This window comes from Anabrus simplex, chromosome 1, assembly GCF_040414725.1.
Source record: "Anabrus simplex isolate iqAnaSimp1 chromosome 1, ASM4041472v1, whole genome shotgun sequence".
NCBI lineage: Eukaryota > Metazoa > Arthropoda > Insecta > Orthoptera > Tettigoniidae > Anabrus > Anabrus simplex.
In genome coordinates this window covers 738,752,325-738,772,593 of record NC_090265.1, presented here as the reverse complement: position 1 = coordinate 738,772,593, position 20,269 = coordinate 738,752,325, and the positions used below count along the sequence as shown (strand labels likewise).

General features: G+C 42.7%; 1 protein-coding gene across 2 annotated transcripts in view; it reads right to left on the bottom strand.

Annotated features, from left to right (window-relative positions):
* The window catches only part of LOC136857456 (neural proliferation differentiation and control protein 1), a 711,810-nt gene that overhangs the window by 618,535 nt on the left and 73,006 nt on the right, over positions 1–20,269 (bottom strand). The window lies entirely within an intron of this gene.

The window sequence follows — 20,269 nt, the reverse complement described above, 5'->3', positions numbered from 1 at the left end:
AGTATCATGGAGATGTAAAGAACTAAGGTGACGAAAATTGCTGGAGAGATAAGCAGGGATGTCTTCCGGAAGTACCTGGTACACAAGAGTATTTGCATGTAGTTTGCGCCTGTCGTCTAGTCGTAACCAAGATAATTGTTTACAGTAGGGAGAAACTCGAGCGTCATACCGCAAATCCATAGCATATCTAAGACAAGCATTTTGAGTGCGTTGTAGTTTCAAGCTTAATTCACTTGTTATATCCGTAAGAATTACATCACAGTAGTCAAAAATGGGAAATAATAATGACCGAACAAGTTGAATTTTTAGTGATCGAGGGAATACATTTCTGAACCGTTTTAAGGGGTGCAAGCCACAATAAACCTTTTTGCAGATATTCTTAACTTGCGCTGACCAGTTTAGAGTTTCCGTTATAATAACACCAAGGTTAGAAACTGATTCACAATAAGGTATAACAGTATTATTTAAAGTTACGGGAGGAATGCAATTTTGTTTTAAAATGTAAAGATTCTTTGATGTACCTATGAGAATGTCTTGCGTTTTATGGGGGTTTAATTTAAGGTTGTTTTTAATTGCATACCTATTAATTTGCTCAAGGTCAGCGTTGACATTACATATTGCTTGTTGTATATTATTAGTTCTAGTGTGGTAATAAATTTGCAGATCATCGGCATAAAGATGGTACTTGCAGTGCTCAATCGTGTAGTTTTTTCATGCCGTCGGCGAGTACAAGGGGGTCGGAAACGTCGTTGGTATGCCAGTGCTCGCAAAAATACTTTCTTTGGTGACTCTGTATTGAATTTGTACCAAATAGGTTGTTCAAAACCACTTTCTCCTTGGAAACGAGGGTGCGCGAATTATTCAAGGCTGCAAGTGTAATGTATCCTCCACTACATTAAGGTTAGTTCCATTTACAAGCATTCTTCTTCTGTGTTATACATTGTTTAACAATCAGGTTATATTTACTCGTGCCTTTTTACTTCGCGGGTTGGCAACGCTATGTGCTTCTAATCATTAATGGCAATGACGTAACAACGCATAGGTTGGATAGGTTAGGGTAAGATCTGGACAAAACAAGTGATATGAGGGCAAACAAAGGGGGTCTGGGGGGGTAAGCCCCCATGTTAGAACCGCGAAGCGGCCTTAGGCATGGACAACCAATTGCCAATAGCAATCCGTGTAGCCATTCCAGCAATAGAAAATGGCGTCCGCTACTCTTCGTTAGGTTATAAAAGTAAATGTACTTCTTGAGGTGGCTTCGTGATAACCTGGCAATGGGCAAATCTATTCCCTAAAAGGAATTTAAAGTAAGTTTTTCATGCTTTCTTCTACATCACCTCCTTATAAAACTTATAAAACTTGCGTGAGCACGGCTGAAGTTTTGCCGAAATTTCAATAAAAAAAACATTACTACACTGTTTTCTAATTAAACCAAACCAAGAGAAAGAACTACACTGATGATTCGCACATGACACACCAATTTATCCCTCCATTTACGCAAAACAGTTGCCAGTCAGTTGTCAAATTTACTACAAATCTTTTTTTTTTTTTTTTTTTTTTTGCTAGTTGTTTTACGTCGCACTGACACAGATAGGTCTTATGGTGACGATGGGATAGGAAAGGGCTAGGAGTGGGAAGGAAGCGGCCTTGGCCTTTATTAAGGTACAGCCCCAGCATTTGCCTGGTGTGAAAATGGGAAACCACGGAAAACCATCTTCAGGGTTGCCGACAGTGGGGTTCGAACCTACTATCTCCCGAATACTGGATACTGGCCGCACTTAAGCGACTGCAGCTATGGAGCTCGGTTTACTACAAATCATACCTGTTTCGCAAAAGGCAGAAGCCATCAGTGGCCATACTTTTCGAGAATGCATTTTGCTAGGCCAGGTCGTATTACCGTATTGTTATACCGACACGCTTGTATCTCAATGGCTAACTTCAGCAGCTGATAAAATGACAACAGCGCGAGATATCGAATTATATGACCAACCCTCTAACGCTCATATTCACTCTGTATATGCAAATTACTTGACGATGGTTGACAACCTTCAGTAAGATGATACGTACCCAATGATGCGTATCCAATGATGCGTTGAGTCACGGAAAGTAAGAAAGCGTGTCCTCTTTTATCTCTACTTTCTTGTAGAATAATACTCTTCTCCTTCTTTCTTCAATCTCACGACAAGATGAAAGTCTAGTATTCGACCTCTCGTACTAATGTCGTCTCTCGGATCTCCAAACCACATTACGTGTATGAAGCGCTGACATCACACGCTGGCGGATAATGCAGTTGAAACATCCAAGCCAAGACACGGCTACCCTGACATTCTGTCAATCAATCAGTTTTCTAACTCGCAGATTCCCAAACAGTTGTATGACTAGAATCCTCTAAATAATTTCAAAAAAGTTCGAAACTCATCGAATATTTCCCGTAGTAAATTATTCCACATCCTAACTCTTCTTCCTATAAACGAACGTTTGACCCAATTTGTCGTCTTGAATTTCAAATTTATCATCATATTGTGATCGTTCCTACTTTTAAAAGCTCCCTTCAAGCGTATTTGCCCACTGACAGCTCGGGACATGCCGCTTAGTCGAGCAGCTCGCCTCCTTACTCCCAAGTCTTACCAGCCCAGAGTTTGCAACATTTGAAGCAATTCTTTATCATGTGCAAACGTATTTATTTCCAAAGTGGAGTATATTTTGATTAAGATGGCATCTAAAAGTTGTATTTATTTCCAAAGTGTCGCAACTCCTCACTACCAATTGCCCGGCGTGGGCATATCACGTGACCTCTTAACCGATTGTGGCGGGACTCTGCTCTTTCGCTCCTGGTTGCGTAATTTCTCTGCAGTTATCTGTAATAGTGTCGAAGATTAGTACAAATGGCGACGTTTGATGAAGAAATTAAGAGACAGGTCAATCATTACTCGCGGAAAAGGATACCAATTCAAGCAGAATGGCAAAAAGATGAGGACGAAATTGAAGGGCTTATTTCCAAAGTGACGCATTTTATTTGAAAATTTTAGCACCTACAATGTAACCTAGCCTAAACCAGTTCGCATAATTTGCATTTCCAGCCCCCCTTTATTTCCAAAGTGACGTAAATTCAAGACCCCAACCCATTTTGATGGTATTCTTTGCACTAGGAATTTAGTCACCATGGCAAGCATATTTTGTTCAAAGTGTTGTAGCTGCATAGAAAAATTAAGTCTGTTGTCTTATTAAGAATCCATTTATTAAAAAATTGCGTTTCCCGAAAATTTTCATTTCTTGGAAATGCGTCACTTTGGAAATAAGCCCTTCATTTTCGTAACACTACTCTTTTGTCAGAAGTCACGATGAACAAATCGTGCTGCGTTTCTTTGCATTTTATAAAGTTCTCGAATCAAGTAATCCTGGTGAGGATCCCATAAACTGGAACTATACTCTAATTGCGATCTTACCAGTGACTTATACACGATCTTCTTTACTTCCTTATTTCTTTCTTAATATGCTTACCCTCCAGGGTTCTTTTTTCCCTCGGACCCAGCGAGGGATCCCACCTCTGCCGCCTCAAGGGCAGTGTCCTGGAGCTTCAGACTCTGGGCCGGAGATACAACTGGGGAGGATGACCAGTACCTCGCGCAGGCGGCCTCACCTGCTGTGCTGAACAGGGGCCTTGGAGGGGGATAGGAAGATTGGAAGGGATAGACTAGGAAGAGGGAAGGAAGCGGCCGTGGCCTTAAGTTAGGTACCATCCCGGCATTTGCCTGGAGGAGAAGTGGGAAACCATGCAAAACCACTTCCAGGATGGCCGAGGTGGGAATCGAACCCGCCTCTACTCAGTTGACCTCCCGAGGCTGAGTGGGCCCCGTTTCAGCCCTCGTACCACTTTTCAAATTTCGTGGCAGAGCCAGGAATCGAGCCCGGGTCTCCGGGAGTGATGGCTAATCACACTAACCACTACATCACAGAGGCGGACTACATCCTTATTACAGCTCCTAAGTATAGCATCCTCAAAACAATATGAAGAAATCATTTACAACATTGTTAATTAAGATCTTTCCTTATGTTTACACGTAAGTTCTTACAGTGACCCCCGTTAGATACTAACACGCCATCATGATAGTAATTAAAACTAAGAGGACTTTTCCTCTTAGTGAAACTTCCAACCTGACTTTTCATCCCGTTTGGCATCGTACCATCGTCCGCTGTCCATTGTCGATGTCTTTCTTTCAGTCGCTCACAATCCTGTAATTTTTATTGGACGTCGAATAATACAATCAATCCTTGAAATTCGTGGCCCTGGGCGGCCCCGTAACAAGGTAAGCTAAGACCAGTGAGTTCTCTGAAGCAGGCAGGCCGAGGCTTGCAGTAGCCGCTCTAGGCAACCATGACCAGCAAGCGGTCGATATCTGAGGTTTGCCCTCGGGAACGCACGTCATCAAACCAGGCGCTTCTCATTTCCAATCTAATGCGATTCTAAGAATAAACGACACCCGTCTAAAAATATTGCCCCAGATGAGCATTTTGAGAGGCAATTTGACTCGAGATATCGCTGTTGCTTCTGACGCACTTAGAACAGGGGGAATTGACCTAGGATATACTTGGTGAAGGAGTTATGAATGGGCACAGGGAGATGTGTTTGTAATGTCGTTTGTTCGTGTCTTGAAAATCCACAGCCTGTTTACAGTCATCCGACCGGGTCAGGAATGGAATGGTTGAAGCCCCCATCCAGCGGTGAGGATAGGAATTGTGCCGGCTGCCGAAGCCTGTAAGCACTTCTCTGAGGCAATGATTGATGACTGACAGATGAAATGAAATGATATTGTAGAGGGTCGCTGGAATGAAAGATGACAGGGAAAACCGGAGTATCCAGGGAAACTCCTGCCCCACCTCCGCTTTGTCTAGCACAAATCTCACATGGAGTGACCGGGATTTGAACCATGCAACCCAGCGGTGAGAGGCCGGCACGCTGCCTAATAATAATAATAATAATAATAATAATAATAATAATAATAATAATAATAATAATAATAATAATGTTTGGTTTCTACATATAGTCCGCCTCTGTGGTGTAGTGGTTAGCGTGAAGTTGCTGCCATCCCCAGAGGTCCGGGTTCGATGAGATGTGGAAGAGGTTTGCCCTCAGAGAAAACTAGCTGGCCACGATTTCCGAGGCGGCTGTGCGTGGATCCGTGTTTATTTTAAAGTAACCATTTATACTCTTTAAAAACATAAACATAAAAATCTTACAGCACTGTGTCTTACGGCAAACCGGTTGAAGGTCAGTTTCCTGCAGAAAGGATTACATATATGTATATGAAAACATTGAATCTGTAATTTTGACTTGTAATGATTATCCTGAGAAATCCTTCGTGATAATACGGCGATACTTTCCCCTGCAATGAACAATGTAAACAATGAGGGTGCTAACATGGCAATAGTACAGCATTCAAAGAAAATAACAACTTAATATTATTCTACATAAGGTAATAATTTCAGACAACAACAATCCAGGTATGCAACTGTATACCAGTCATTCATCCTAATTAACTTCCACTTGATGACCATGATCCTGGTTACCCGGTTCGAGTGCCGTTGGTGGCAAAATATGTTCACCATCAGAATGTAGGCCGGCAGGGTTGGTATACAATTTCTAATCACTAAAATGCGTGCCAAAGCCAAACCTCTTCAGAGCGTTCAGTCACCACTGCTCTGCATTAGGGCAGATAGTCTATCGGTTCTTTACCTAGTCTTTTCTTAAATAATTTCAAGGAATTTGGACTTTTTCTCTGGGTGAAACTTACATCTCACAACACTGTTGAGGTCCGTTTGCACTCACATGATTGTATCTTATACAGTACAACATCCGCAAAACGTCTTATCTCTGACTCCATTTTTTTGTTCACATATATATATAAGAAAACAAAGGGCATATGATGCTGTTGATAGTGATTCATACGCTGAATGGAGACGTTAAGCCTTGAACAGATCTCTTAGAGTTAATCGACAGGACTAATTGCTGGCACCGGGTTTCACCTCTCCCATCGTCATCACACATCCAGACGTGCACCAAGCGAATACTCCCGGTACTTTAGCCGTATGATAAGCAAGTAACTAGCACTGCTCAGACCTCAGGCAAGGAGAAGACAGATCTAGGTCTCACCAGCAAGGCACGCACTATGTAACTGCTGACTCATCAGTCCGCAGACTGGTTTGATGCAGCTCTCCATGCCACTCTATCTCGCTAACCTTTTCATTTCTACGTACCTTTACTATTTGCTTTTACGTCGCACCAACACACATAGGTCTTACGGTGACGATGGGATAGGAAACGGCTAGGAGTGCGAAGGAAACGGCCGTGGCCTTAATTAAAGTACAGCCCCAGCATTTGCCTAGTGTAAAAATGGAAAACGACCGAAAACCATCTTCAGGGCTGCCGATAGTGGGGTTCGAGTCCATTATCTTCCGGATGCAAGCTCACAGCTGCGCGCCCGGTTCTCTACGTAAGTTAACTACTACATCCTACATCTCCTCTAATCTGGTTATCATATCCATACCCTGGTCCACTCCTATCGTTCTTACAGCCTACAGTTCCCTCAAAAAAAAAACCGAACAATTCTAAAGATGAGTCCCATCATTCTACTTCTTCTCGTCAAATTCAGCCAAATCAATCTCCTCTCACCAATTCGATTCAGCATCTCTTCATTCGTGATTCGATCTACTCACCTCATCCTCAGCATTCTTATGTAATGCCACACTTCAAGAGCTTATATTCTCTTTCTTTCTGAGATACTCAGTTCAAAAAAATTAGGGGAATATGTTTTGTAACGTCTGGTATGTGAACGTTAATTTGGTAGATGGGGTTCCAATGGTCGTACAGCATACCTTGAGAAAGCTACTCAGGGTATATCAAATCGAAGTTATACAGCATCTGTGGCGTAGCCATGCATTAAAATGTCAGGTGACCCCTCAAGACAATGTGAATAGCGGTGCGTCCGTGTGTCGTTGTGAGGTACACAGACTACTGCGGTCATTTGAGCACGTTGTACGTAAACCAGCATATCCCATGAGACATAATAACGAGGTTCAAGTCGCACGGGCCGTCACTTTGATCCAGGAAGGATGGACTTTTCGTCGTGTTGCTGTGGATCTCAACGTCTCTCCGTCAGTTATTCAACGCTTGTGGAATCCCTACAATGAGACAGGCCAGTTCACAAGGAGGGTTGGACAAGGTCATGGACGCATGACAACCCCACAGAATGACCGATATCTGACCATCTGCGCGTTGCGGCGTCGTTTAGCAACTGCCAGAGAACTGCAACAAGACCTCAGGAGCGTCAGTGGAGTCACGGAGTCTGACCAGACAGTAAAGAACAGGTTAAGAGAGAAATATCACCGAGCTCGATAGCTGCAGTCGCTTAAGTGCGGCCGGTATCCAGTATTCGGGAGATAGTAGGTTCGAACCCCACTGTCGGCAGCCCTGAAAATGGTTTTCCGTGGTTTCCCATTTTCACACCAGGCAGATGCTGGGGCTGTACCTTAATTAAGGCCACGACCGCTTCCTTCCCACTCCTAGCCCTTCCCTGTCCCATCGTCGCCATATCTGAATATCTGTGTCGGTGCGACGTAAAGCAAGTAGCAAAAAAGAAAAAAAAGAGAGAGAGAAGTATCCTTACGACCCAGACGTCCTGTTCGAGTGGGGCACTCGCAGCAACATCGCGCACCTCGCCTTCTGTTTGCCCGTACCCATGTCAACTGGCAACTTCGCCAATGGAGACCTGTGTTGTTCACAGACGAGTCCAGATTTCCCCTGGCACAGCGTAATGGACGTCTAAGTGTATGTAAACGCCGTGGTGAGCAGTACATGCCAAATGTTGTCCAGGAAGGCGACCAATTCGGACAAGGTTCTGTGATGCTGTGGAGTGGCATCAGTATTGATGGCCGTACGGATCTTGCCGTCGTCCGTGGTAATCTTACCGCCGCGGAGTACATCGAGCAGATACTGCTGCAGCATGTGTTGGTTGCTACGTACAGTGTTGGCCCTAAATTCGTACTCATGCACGACAATGCCAGGGCTCATGTGGCGCGCATCACCAGAGCTGTTTTGCGAGAATGGCCAGCAGTGAGTCCCGACCTTAATCCCATCGAGTATGTGTGGGATAGGCTTGGCAGAAGTGTTCGTGGGCGTCCAGTTCCACCACAGACTCTCCAAGACCTCGAACAGATTCTCATTGAAGAATGGGGCCTGATACCGCAACGTGATCTCCGTCGACTTTCACGTAGGTGCCAAACTGTGATAAATGCTCGTGGAGGACATACACCATACTGAATCTCTGACTGTGATAAAAATCTACCCTGGACGACTGTTATCACTTTGTTTTCGCCTCTACATGGACATTTCCGTTTGTGTTCTCAAAATGAACGTGAATCCATCAATGGTCTTTTGTATACTTCAACGGTAAAGAATAAAGGTTTAGTTGGTATCTGGGTGTGAGGTTTTGTTTTGTAGAGCATGACATACGTTTAAAAACATGTTCCCCTAATTATTTTTTTTAACTGAGTACTTATCATCCATTTTTCACTCCTATACTATGCCACGCTCCAGACGAAAGTCTTCACAAACATCTTTGTAATTCTTGTATCAATGTTCGAAGTGAGCAAATGTCTTTTCTTAAGAAAGTCCTTCCTTGATTGTGCTAGTCTGCATTTTATGTCCTTCTTACTTCTGTCAATGTTAGTTATTTTACTACGTAGCAATATTCATCTACTTTCGTTAAGACTTCAATTCCTAATCTAATATTTCCTGCATGTCCTGACTTCCCTCGACTGCACTCCATTACTTTTGTTTGGACTGATTTTCATCTTATACTCCTTCCCAAAAACTCTGTCCAAACCATTCACCAATTTCTCCGGATCTTTTCGAGACTCGGATAAAATAATATCATCAGCAAATCTCAGATTTTTGATTTCCTCTCCTTGGATTGCGACTCCTTTTCTTTGATTTCCTTTACCTCGTGCTCTATATAAACAATGAAAAGGAGATGAGACAGACTGCAGCCTTGTCTCATTCTTTTCGGGATTGCTGCTTCTTTTTCAAAGCCCTCGATTCATCTCACTGCAGACTGATTTTTATATGTGTACCGGGCGGTACACCTCTACGACGCAAGTTCAAATCTTGCGCCAATTGAAACTTCTCTACTGGAGAAACCCGGAACTTTAACAACTGAACTAACTCTACGGTTTATCAGAAGATGTCACTGTATGTTTTTGATTTGCTTTTGTTTTTCAGTGATCAAGAAGTGTGGACATTCTCTAACAAATGTCTCTACCAAGAACTATGATAACGCACTCTGGTGTAAAGGAATGTACCTTCTTGGAGAAATGTTGTATTCATAAGTTTTGTCTTTACTAAATTTTGTTCTGCGGTTTGTGGGTTGGCAAAATTAATCCTTTCTTTCCGCCTATTTTTAATTTAGCCAATCAGTAATTTCTGTAATTAATTTTCCTCCAATCATTGCTTTCTTCTTCGAATTTCCATGTGTAATTATTAGTCAACCAATGAAAATTGAGGGGGTGTGTCTACTCACTCCTGAAAGGTCTCGAATTTTCCACGAGGGTATAAAAACTGCTGATTTTTTTTGTCTCAGGGCCACTCGTATAACATCTAACTCAGTGTGTGAATATGTAGCAGGGGGCGGGAAGCGCTTCTTTCTTCAAGCAGCAGCTCTTCAACAAGGTAATGGCCTTTTAACATCTTTATTTCTTGCTAGCTCAGCAGTTTAACTCTCGGGGAGGGTTCGAAACCTTTAATATGTAAACTATTAAACATGTAAACCCTTTTTCCTGCTAAATTTCAGTTTTCTTGAACTTTAATTCGGGGATAGAGTGTGCTTTACCCTCTCGAGCTCCCCTTCATTTGAAATTGAAGTGACTACGTTTTCATAACCGTTTCTTCTCTTTCCTTAATGTATTAAAGTTTTCTCATACGAGTCACCTCCCTAGCTTGGGATTAGACCCTGTGTATCGGCCTAGAGCCACTTAGGCTTTAAAATGTGTATTTAGGAGTGCAAGTTCACGCCTCCAGTCCTTTCTGTACTTTGGGCCAGTAACTTAACTTGATGTTTTGTTTTCTTCATGTGAAAGCCCTGTAGGTTGGGTATTAAATACCCCTGTTTCTTTGTGTGCCTTGAGGGCAGTTAGAAGTGAATTTTGTTGTGGCCTTTGATAGGCTTGTAAAATTGAGAGCAGGTCCGATCTTTCTGGTATTTTGGAAGGTGCCTCTAGGAGGCTTGACATTATTAAGCGGGAGCAAGAGCTCCATGTAATTAAGGGTTTTCTGCCCTTTGGTGTTTTGTGATTGTGAGCTGAGAGCTCAAGGATTGATGAATTCGGGCCCGTAGCCCAGAATTTGTAAAGACCACTTAACTGGTGCTTTTCTTGTAAAGCGGCATTGTACCTGATTTTCTTTGTTATTTCCCCTAGTGGAAACTGTTTAAATTTTTCTCTAATCTTGGACTTCTTGATTGTGTACCTGATTTAACTTGTTGTTATTTGTTGTACACTCAAAATTCTATGTCACCATTGTTAAGTTTTGAAAATATAACCTTGTTGAAATTTTAATTCATCTTTCGAACTTGTAGTTAGACCCATTCCAGCCCGCACCTTCTTTCACCTCTGACTTCCACGGATAACTCCGTAACAATATGGATTGTACAAGATTCTTCTTTTCTTGGTGTCTGATCGAGATCATCTTCAGACTCTCAAACAGCTTGGTCCATATAACTTGATAAAACATACAATCGCTCAAGTTCCTCGCAAATATAGTTTTCTCAGATAATAATTAACCTATAGATATGATGTTTGTTCTGATATCCACAGGGTATGTATCTACCTATGAGGTGAATTATATTCTGATAATAATTAAAATTAAATCTGATAAAATATAAAATGCAAGGGACGTACATTCTTTCAGCGTCTGTATTTTCCTACAGTTCGTAGTAATTTGCTTTCTGTGATGTGATAGTTTTCTTCACGGACATCTAGTGATAGACTGTGTTCCTTCTGTTGGTACAGTGCAATGATTTCCCCAGACAATGCGGGGTTGGTTTGTGTTTTCCACACAGGTCTTGTAACAAGAAATTAAATTTCTAAACTTTTAATTGCAAGTCGTGAGACCTAATATAGAATAATCGTAAGCGCCTTGTGTGGGAAGCATGTTCGTTATGAGGGGAGCAGTGGCAAGAGTTCACATGGGATCGGCAGTGAACAACACTTTCCCAGCTTGTCCTGCCTTGTGCGGGTCAACTCTGCCCATTGCAAGAAAGTGGACATTGCTTTGAACGACACGTATCGAGCAGTTTCTCGCTACCTCAAACCAACAAACATTGAAAAGCTACACCACACTTGTGGCATAGCTCCATCTTCAGTCCGGCGGCAAGTAGAAACTCAAACAAGAGGTGGACAAGCATCGTCCTCTCTATGATCATGAAGTAGTAAAACAGCGTCTCAGATCACTGAGGAGTTTCATTAATAACACCAGGCGAGCACGAGCCACATCATAATACTAGCAGCAACAGTTCACATCCGACTGGAATCGGCCCACCGGGCGAATTGGCCGTGCGGTTAGGGGCGCGCAGCTGTGAGCTTGCATCCAGGAGATAGTGGGTTCGAACCCCACTGTCGGCAGCCCTGAAGATTGTTTTCCGTGGTTTCCCATTTTCACACCAGGCAAATGCTGGAGCTGCACCTTAACTAAGGCCAAGGCCGCTTCCTTCCCATTCCTAGGCCTTTCTTATCCCATCGTCGCCATAAGACCTATCTGTGTTGGCATGTCGTAAAACAAATAGCAAAAATGGAATCGACCAACAAAAGAATGTCCAGCGCACTTCACAATCTTGGCCTGTCTGAAATACTGTGGAATGCCTAGAACCAAGTCTACACTGAAAAGCTGAGGTTATACACAGGCGATCCCAGCCCGAGTGGGTTGGACACATAGTTCGAATGCCCAATCATCGCATCCCAAAACAAGTACTTTACTCTGAATTAAGTAACAGGCACCGCCGTATTGGAGGCCAGAGAAAAAAGTATAAAGACTGCATCAAAGCCACCCTAAAGAAATATAACATTGATACTGACAACTGAGCAGAACGCGCTCTGGAACGTTCGGCCTGGATAAACACTGTCCAAGAAAGAGAGGATTTTGAAGAACAGAGACGTCGTATTGCAATGGAACGGCGCACTAGGAGACAACCTACGAATGTCCTGAGGAGAAATGGCCAACTACCAGCACATGTTTGTCACCTTTGTGGTAGAGTATGAAACTCGCGGATTGGATTGATTGGCCATCTGAATACACATAAATACGTAGGTCGAGTCATAAACCATGTCAACTATTTCTTTTCTCGAGAACAGGAGACAACACGGAAAATCTAGGATATGCATTTGGAAACGTACGATATGTACTTGCGGCTGATGCCACTAGATGGTGTATGTAAACAACAGTGTGGTCTAAGCATGACCCCAAGTTCAGTGTGTGAGTGAGAGTGTCACAAAATGGAAGTCAACAAGCAGGAGCAACGATGGTATATTAAAATATTAGTTCTCCGTGACTACGATCTAATCCCTAAAGTCAAGAAGCCATTACGTGGACAACGGTTTGCTAACAAAGAGGACATCGTAACAACATTTCGGAGAGGTGTCACGTTAGCGATACACATGCAGGGAATGGTATTCAGCACCAGCCCCACCGCTGGCAACGAACAGTGGAAAACTTGGGTGATTATTTCGAAGGTCTGTAACCAGTAGAGACCTGTCCTTTGTACGTAGTCTTGTGCATTTTCTGTCTGTACCATAATAAAACAATGTTTACCAATGGCCTGTGTTCTGTCACTTTCCTACGAGAATCTCCTGAAGTCAGAATTTGTTTTCAGGAACTATGCATAAGTACACGCCCTATGTTTCCAAATACATATCTTAGATTTTCCGTGTTGTCTCCTGTTCGCGAGGAAAATAATAGTTGCCATGACTTACGACTCGACCCTCGTAGGAGACTAGGAAGAGTATCATACTCGCTTGCGAGTGATTGCCGATAATGATTAGTGTGACGTTAAACCGCCATAATTCATTCCATGTTAAGAAAACAGTATTGCTCTTATGAGAACATGGTTGCCATATCTAACGGCTCTGCTCAACACCTTAATCAAAGGTAAACGGTGGCACATAAATTTTCTAAATTCAGTATTTAAGTTCAAGATAAAAAGCGGAAAGACTAAGCTGCAAATTATTATTATTATTATTATTATTATTATTATTATTATTATTATTATTATTATTATTATTATTAACTAAAGGTGACGGGGTTTCATAGTGGCTAGTTTTGGTTTGTACAGAATCAGAGATAAACTAAGGCACAAAAATCCCTCATCATTGAAGTGTAAGGCAAATTGGGGGAAAAAATAGAAAAAATAATATGTAATGGGCTCGAGGGGTGAGGGATGCATTTAATTACATTTAATAAAATTTCCCCAGGCAAGCCGGGGTACTACTGTGCTGTCGTATCGTTCACAAAAACAGTAGTGAAACTTAAATGCGGTCGTGAAGAAAGGGTGACAAAATTAAAATGCGATAAGAACAGCTAAATAACAAAACTAAGCACAAATAAAACACACGGCAATTTTCTTGATCAGTACGAGTTATGTCATGACGTATAGATGCATATCACAACACCAAAATCTTCAGTAACAATTTCTGTACAGTACCAAAGTAACAGAACACACATACATACTGAAAATGAAAATGAAAACCTACAACCTGTTTTCCAGTCATTGACCGGGTCAGGGATGGAATGAATGAAGCAGATATAGGCTATTAGTACGATAGGGTCGCCACTCCCAAAGTGATTTATTAATGACTGATAGATGCTATGAAAGGAGAATGGAGAGTGTTGCTGGAATGAAAGATGACAGGGAAAACCGGAGTACCCGGAGAAAAACCTGTCCCGCCTCCGCTTTGTCCAGCACAGATCTCACATGGAGTGACCGCGATTTGAACCACGGTATCCAGCGGTGAGAGGCCGGCGCGCTGCCGCCTGAGCCACGGAGGCACTACACAGACATACTATGCAATATATAACCAACTTTCACTGACTAGCACGCACTGATTTATAACCTAAAAACACACACGCAACAAATAAACAATGTAGATGATTTCACTACAGAAGTGAGCTGCCGGCGGTTCATAGAGTGAGGGACTACACGATGCTTGTACCAGAACACAGAAGAAGTAAAATGAAGGAAGGCAACGAAGCGATGACTGTTCCTGCCATTGTAATTCCTCCGTACGAATATATTTATAAAAATGTTATGTAGTTATTTTAATAACTCACGGGCAAAGATGCCTCATCCTTTTTTATCTGTCTTTCGTAATGCATTACAAAGTACAGTATAATATCCCTTAGTCAAGAGGGATAATGGGTGTCTCAGAGGGCGTTCACTCCTTTTAAGTCCATAAGAGCAATACTGTTTTCTTAACCTGGAATGAACTATAGCAATAATAACGAGAGGACCTGTATTGCTCCGCAGCATTCGTTATGAACTGGTGTTCATCTGCCCGGATAGTTTCTTGAATGCTTGTGTTAGGATTTCTACTACCTCTTAATTTTGTGTCAAAAGAATTATTGTAGATTTCTTTATTGTGACGCTGATTGATATTTTACGAACTATTGTTTTCGTTTTAGTTATAGTTGTGAGTTTAATAAAAGTTTTATATTATTGTATTATGCGTTGAAGTTTGTCCATTCTGGGAAGCAGCCGGTCCTTTCAAACAGTTAAAAGTATAGTCCGCGCACCTTTTAGCGATATTACTTTGTACGGTGTTGAAGAGTAAGGAGGGAGCTCTCCGGGTTCCTGTTATACTGCCAACTGAATGGAAATGAAATCTGAATTGAATCGATAATATGATCGATCAATATGAATTTTCTAAACATTTATTATATTCCGCCAACAACTGTGTCACGCATACATTATTTAACATTATATAACATTTCTCAGTGCGAATCTTGTTCCTAGTATGAATTCTATAGTTTGGCTTTGCTGTGTAAACAACAACAGCACTAGTACGTAAAGTGTATGCCAGATGTCGCACAGCGATGCATAAGCGATTCATAGTTTGCGTTTCAAATGTTGCCAATACGAATCTCGAAGATAACCGAGGTCGACCGATTTAGCACTAGGGTGTGCATGTATCACTAAAACGTGCGCGTACTGTAAGTGATAATTGTATGTGTTCCGAGGTGTCTGTGGAACAGCAGAGGTGAAAGAAGGTACGGGCTGGAATGGGTCTAACTACAAGTCCGAAAGATGAATTTAAAATTTAAATAAAGGTTATATTTTCAATAGACAACAAGAGTTAACAAAAGTTTACATAGAATTTGAAAACTTAACAAGTCAATCAGGTACAAGACCAGAAAAGCAAGGATTTAGAGACAAATTAATGATCTGGGCTTCAAGCCCCACTTTTACAATCTCTGAGCTCTCAGTTCACAACCACAAAATACCAAAGGACAGAAAACCCCTAATTACATGGAGCTCTTGCTCCCGCTTAGTAATGTCAAGCCTCCTAAAGGCGCCTTCCAACATACCAGAAAGAGCTGACCTGCTCTCAATTTAACAAGCCTATCAAAGGCCACAACAAACTTTACTCCTAACTGTCCTCAAGGCACACTAACAGTGAAACAGGGGTATCTTGTACCCAACCTACAGGGCCTTCGCATGAAGAAAAGGAAAAAGACAACAGGTTAAGTTACTGGCCCAGAGTACAGAGAGGACTGGAGGCGTGAACTTGCACTCCTAAATACACATTTTAAAACCTAAGTGGCGCTAGGCCGATACACAGGGGCTAATCCCAAGCTAGGGAGGTGACTCGTATGATAAAACTTTAATACATTAAGGAAGAGAAGAAACGGTTATGAAAACGTAGTCACCTCAATTTCAAATGAAGGGGAGCTCGAGAGGGTAAAGCACTCTCTATCCCCGAATTAAAGTTCAAACAAATCTGAAGTTTACCAGGAAAAGGGCTTACATGTTTAATCGTTTACATATTAAAAGTTTCGAACCCTCCCCGAGAGTTAAACTGCTGAGTTAGCAAGAAATAAAGATGTTAAAAGGCCATTACCTTGTTGGAGATCTGTTGCCCGAATCAAGAGGTGCTTCTCGCCCCCTGCTACATATCCACACACTAAGCTAGATGTTACTGAAGTGGCCCGGAGACAAGAAAATCAGCAGTTTTTATACCCTCGTGGAAAATTCGAGACCTTTCAGGAATGAGTAGACACCCCCACTCAATTTTTATTGGTTGACTAAGAATTACACATGGAAATTTGAAGAAGAAAGCTATGATTGGAGGAAAATTAATTACAGAAATTACTGATTGGCTAAATTCAAAACAGGCGGAAAGAAAGGATTAATGTTGCCAACCCACAAACCACAGAACAAAATTTAGTAAAGACAAAACTTATGAATACAACATTTCTCCAAGAAGGTTCATTCCTTTACACCAGAGTGCGTTATCATAGTTTTTGGTAGAGACATTTGTTAGAGAATGTCCACACTTCTTGATCAATGAAAAACAAAAGCAAATCAAAAACACTCAGTGACATCTTCTGATAAACTGTAGAGTTAGTTCAGTTGTTAATGTTCCGGGTTTCTCCAGTAGAGAAGTTTCAATTAGCGCAAGATTTGAACTTGCGTCGTAGAGGTGTACCGCCCGGTACAGTATGTATTTACCCGTCGAGCTATAGTTATGATGTACACGATTCCAACTGTCATTGGGACAGTCACCAATTAGACTAGCCAAACGAACCCAAGAACTGCGGATTCAACACTAAACTCTCGTCATTTTGGACTTTTTCTTTTTCAACCCTTCTGGCTCCCATGCCAATAGAGGCTCAACTTGGACCTAAACGGCATCCAGAGTGTCACAGTTCATCTCAGCAACCCCGAAAAGTATGGATCCGACACTAATAGTTTTCGATGAATTTTACGTCACTCCTTCCTAGCCCCCAACCGTATGACAGTAAATTAGGTGGACAATGTTTGTGACAGAGAAGTGAGAGGGAAAAGACAAGTCAAAATGTGAAATAGCAAGATACAGGGGAAGAGAAACTCTACTCTGACAGAAACAAAAAATGGCGAGCGCTTGCACAGCACACCCGAGAAACTGGAACTGAAAAATGATGATGAATGGCTCTGTAGTCAACGGAAAATACTCTCGGCAAATCATGAGTCCGCTACCATTAATCATCTACTTTTTCAATGTCCGTTACTCGAAATTAGTAGGCGTAAATGGTTACAACCTTTTTTTCGTACACACTTCGCGTTACCCACTCAATTGACGTGTTGGATACTCGATCCCACGCCTACTACGGTAATTGCCCTCTCGAATTTCCTTTATGACACTAATTGTTTACTGTAGGTTCGGTGGTGTTGTTTCTCCTTTTCCCCTTATGTGTCGACCTGGTCTTGTTTGTGATTGGTAGAAGTCGCCAAGTATCGGTCACTCTGGCGTGAAGTCTAGTACCTTGTGTCCTTGTGCTTTTCCTGTGTGGTAGATATGTAGTTGAATTCCGTATTCCCTTTTTTACATTTTACATATTCTTTTTCATCTTCTCCATCTTTTGGGTTTGTTTAGAGGATGCGTGGCTGGGTATACCGCTCCCAAGCGAAGCCCATTAAATTATACGATCAAGACAAGACAAGACAAATCATGAGTCCATGACTGCCCGCTCAGTTGTGCACACTACAACGAGGAGACATCATATCAGAGGGCGCATGCCTGCGCGCATGCGTATGCACCATTTAGAATTCCCGTCATGCACATGGCCGGTTGTGGACTAGCAAGTGGCTTTGAAGTACTGGCGAACGCTTTGGCAATCAGAATGCTACATTTTTCGTTAATAATTTAAAAATTCAAGGCAAGAACTTGTTATGCTTTTAAAGACACACTGCAAATTTGACAGAATGCTTTACGATGTCAATCGGTTCAGCCGTTCTCTCAAACTCGCGGTAACACAAATCAGCCTATTGTTCTAAATGTATACACCGGGTGGTTCACCAGCCCTTTTTCTGAGACAGGCAACCCAAATTACGCGTATAACCTAAAGATCCTTACAATTTAGTTTTATGAACACCAAATAACTTGAAATTTCTCCTTATGGTCAATAAGGGTCTCCCCTACCCGTGTGCCATCACTGTAAATAGATCCATGGGTCTAGGAAAGGAAATACTACTATGCACAATTCCGCACCACCGGGTGAGTTGGCCGTGCGGTTAGGGGTGCGCGGCTGTGAGCTTGTATCCGGAAGATATGGGGTTCGAATCCCATTGTCGGCAGCCCTGAAGATGGTTTTCCGTGGTTTCCCCACTTTCACACCAGGTAAATGCTGGGGCTGTACCTTAATTAAGGCCACGACCGCTTCCTGCCAACTCCTAGGCCTTTCGTATCCCATCGTCGCCATAATACCTAACTGTGTCGGTGCGGCGTAAAGCCACTAGCAAAAAAAAAAAACAAAAAAAAACCCGCACCAAATACTAAGGACCATTCTGTAAACATGTGATTTATTGTGCCTTGAAATAACACAGGAACGGGGTCCACTCAGCCTCAGGAGGTCAACTGAGTAGAGGTGGGTTCGATTCCTACCTCAGCCACCCTGGAAGTGGTTTTCCGTGGTTTCCCACTTTTCCTCCAGGCAAATGCCAGGATGGTACCTAACGTAAGGCCACGGCCGCTTCCTTTCCTCTTCCTAGTCTATCCCTTCCAATCTTCCCATCCCCCACCAAGGCCCCTGTTCAGCATAGCAGGTGAGGCCGCCTGGGCGAGGTACTGGTCATTCTCCCCAGTTGTGTTCCCCGACCCACAGTCTGAAGCTCCAGGACACTGTCCTTGAGGCGGTAGAGGTGGGATCCCTCGCTGAGTCCGAGAGAAAAACCAACCCTGGGGGGTAAGCATATTAAAAAAGAAAGAAAGAAAGAAAGAAAGAAAGAAAGAAAGAAATAGCACAGGTATCCGTAATACGATCTAATTAAATGAACACTGTAAACCATCATTGAAAACTTTGACTCGGAAATTAACAATCGAGGTGGAACGGCTATACTTAAGTACTAAACCTCTAGCAAGTAACACGTATGTTCACTTCGTGGCTGAATCGATTAAGGAATGCAGCACAAAGTGTGTGGGTACCGGCAGCGTAGTGGTTCGAATCCAGTACGAGGCTAGTTTTCTGAACGACAGAGGTGCTTCATTTTAGCGGGAATACAGTAATAATATTTTTTTGCTATTGGTTTTAAGGGGGTGCACCTTTGTTTGGCGTCTTTCCCTTAAGGATTGGTGGTGGAAGATTGGGGAGGAAATCTGCTTTGGTCCTCTATTAAGGTACCGTCCCAGCATTTGCATGGTAGTGAAAATGGGGAAACCGAGGAAAACCATTTTTAGGACGGCCAGCATGAGATTCTAATCCACAACATCCCGAGTCCAACGCACACAAATAATAATCCACACCTATCAGGTACGTTGACCTGTTGTTAATTTATGCAGAAAGTACCCTATGGTCGAATACTTGAAATAACACAGGTGTACGTAATACGATCGAATTATGCTACGTGTTCAGTAATGTAAAAAAGTTAAATGAACACCGTAAACCATCATTGAAGATTTTGACTCGGAAACTAACTTTCGGCCGCCTCTGTGGTGTAGTGGTTAGCGTGATTAGCTGCCACCCCCGGAGGTCCGGGTTCGATTCCCGGCTCTGCCACGAAATTTGAAAAGTGGTACGAGGGCTGGAACGGGGTCCACTCAGCCTCGGGAGGTCAACTGAGTAGAGGCGGGTTCGATTCCCACCTCAGCCATCCTCGAAGTGGTTTTCCATGGTTTCCCACTTCACCTCCAGGCAAATGCCGGGATGGTACCTATCTTAAGGCCACGGCCGCTTCCTTCCCTCATCCTTGCCTATCCCTTCCAATCTTCCCATCCCCCTACTAGGCCCCTGTTCACTATAGCAGGTGAGGCCGCCTGGGCGAGGTACTGGTCATACTCCCCAGTTGTATCCCCCGACCAAGAGTCTGAAGCTCCAGGACACTGCCCTTGAGGCGGTAGAGGTGGGATCCCTCGCTCAGTCCGAGGGAAAAGCCGAATCTGGAGGGTAAACAGATGATGATGATGATGATGAACTAACTTTCGAAGTAGTGTATGCCACGTGCCCCGTTAATGGTAAGAAGTTAAATGAACACTG